General features: G+C 45.7%; 1 pseudogene; it reads left to right on the top strand.

Moving 5' to 3' along the window:
* Window positions 1–416: 416 nt before the first annotated feature.
* LOC149466398 (endogenous retrovirus group 3 member 1 Env polyprotein-like) lies at window positions 417–1,817 on the top strand (annotated as a pseudogene).
* Window positions 1,818–2,571: the final 754 nt, after the last annotated feature.

The following is a 2,571-nucleotide window of genomic DNA, read 5'->3' as shown; positions in this document are numbered from 1 at the left end:
CTGGGGGAGGAGCCGCAGAGGGCTGAAAGCATAAAGGATCCCACAATGCTTTGCAGACACTTAAGATGGATGCCAGCACATGGAGCAGCACAAGCCCTGAGGAAAGGTAGGACCTTGACAGTACCTCCTCCTCAAGGGCCCCTCCACCTCCACGGCTCAACAAAAGGTTTCTGGGGTAAGCGGGTGTAAAAAGCGCGGAGGAGGGCAGGAGCATGAACATCCGCAGAAGGAACCCAGGAATGCTCCTTGGGACCATAACCACGCCAATGGACCAGGAACTGCACCTGACCGCGGACCAACCGAGAGTCCAGGATGCGGCTCACCTCATATTCCTCATAACTGTCAACCCGGATAGGACGAGGCCAAGGCGGAGAGGCAGTAAAGCGATTGCAGACCAGAGGCTTCAACAGGGATACATGGAAGACATTGGAGATATGCATCCCAGGAAGAAGAGCAAGGGCATAGGCAACCGGATTCACCCTGTGGACCCAGGAATAATTGTGTATATATCTATAGAAACAGAAGGAACCAAGAGTGCCACGCATCAATTTTTCCACTCTCTCTATGAAGAACATGCCGCTGGTAAAGAGGCACCCCCTAGTACCAAGAACTTGTTCATAGAACTGGTGGAGAGAGTAGCTGACAACTTGAAGGTATCCAATTGCTACGTGTGTGGAGGAACCAACATGGGGGACCAGTGGCCCTGGGAAGCCTGGGAAATAGATTACAACATGCCATTTGATGTTATCACTGAAAACCCTCTGAGCGAACAAAATCAGAATGGCATCTAAAAACATCAATAATTGGGAAGTACTGTATAGCCAGGTCAGGTCCAATGTATAAAACCCACGTAGGAAAAATGGCCTGCCTAGGGCAATAGTTTTACAATTATACCTCTAAAAATACCTCCTGGTGGAGTAATAAGGAAATTCCTATGCCTGACCCACATCCCTTTACAAACTTTACCAATTTATTAGGGATATGGGAGGATCTCACAAAAGGGTCTGACTGGAGAGCACCAGAGAGCCTGTACTGGATTTGTGGGAACAAAGCTTATTCAGAGCTCCCCCAAGACTGGTCAGGAGCCTATGTCTTGGGAACACTAAAACCCTCATTCTTCCTCCTCCCCATAAGGAGCGGAGAGCAGCTGGGGGTCCCTGTGTATGACAAGTTACAGATAAAAAGAAGGGCATCTGGCCTTGAGATAGGAGTTTGGAAAGAAAATGAATGGCCCCCCGAACGTATTATCCAGTATTATGGTCCTGCCACTTGGGCGGAGGACGGATCATATGGCTACCACACCCCTATATGATTAATTGGATTATTAGGTTACAAACTGTTGTAGAAATTATTACCAATGAGTCTGCAAATGCTTTTAATTAACTTGCCAAACAAGGAACTAAGTTGCGCACTAGTATTTATCAGAACAGACTTGCTTTAGACTATCTATTAGTGGCCGAGGGAGGGGTGTGTGGAAATTTTAATTAAGTAATTGCTGTCTGGAGATAGATGATCATGGCAAGGTAATAGAAGAAATCACTGATAAAATAAGAAAAGTTGCTCGTGTTCCAGTGCAAACATGGGATGAAATTAATGTGGGTGGCTGGTTTGGAGATTGGTTCCCAAACACTAGTGGGTTGAAGGCCATACTAGGAGTGGTATTGGTGATATTATTGGCCTGTATGATACTCCCTTGTCTGATACCCCTTGGGATAAGGATGATCCAGAGTTTCATTGAAACCACTGTAGAGAGGAGGGCTGCAGCTCATGTAATGGCCATGTGGGAGTACGAACCATTAGTCCCTCCCATGCTCTAAGAGTTCCCCTGGGCTCAGTGATCTATAATGCAGTTATGCTAACTGATGTTTTGTTTCTGTTTGTAACAAAAAACTTTTTTTTTTTTTAGAGAGTCTGCTGGGTTTTGTTGTCCCTCGCTGCACTTCCTATTTTAGTTTCACAAGTGACACATACAGAACTCACTCCCCCTCCCTGTCTTAAAATCTGTGCTTTCCTATCTACTTAACCATTAGCCGCCCAGCCAATGGCCGTTTGGCGGCTTCAAAAGTGCTTCGGCATTCCGGGTGCACGCCATTTGGCTTGCTCCCGCACATGCGCAGTTTGCGCTAATGCAGAGCCGTGCAGTGGCGCGATCTGTCACCGGCCGTGTACCTCGGACACGGCCGATGACAGATCTGAGTACCGGCCCCCGTTGCTGGTACCATGTAACCTGCTGTGACCAATCACAGCAGGTCACATGACAGTTGTATACAATGGATGGCTTCATTTATGCCATCCATTGTATACTAGTGCCTAGCTGTGAATGGTCACAGCTAATCACATGCACAGGTCATGTGATTAGCTGTGACCAAATCACAGGTAAGCACAAAAAAAAAAAAAACCTGAATGGTTCAGGTAAATGCTTGCTTATAGCAAAGTAATTCTTTGCTATAGCAAATTGTGTAAAAAAAAAAAATACTGATCACTTCCCCAAAGTAGTACAATGTTACTATGGTAACATTGTACTACTTTGGTCATAGTAGAATATGAAAAAAAAATCTTTAGAAAAATATT

This window comes from Staurois parvus, unplaced genomic scaffold (genome assembly GCF_062004578.1).
Source record: "Staurois parvus isolate SC_StPar_1 unplaced genomic scaffold, SC_StPar_1.0 ptg000131l, whole genome shotgun sequence".
Classification (NCBI taxonomy): Eukaryota; Metazoa; Chordata; class Amphibia; order Anura; family Ranidae; genus Staurois; species Staurois parvus.
Note: the sequence above shows the minus strand (reverse complement) of the source record. Positions and strands in the feature narration are given on the sequence as shown.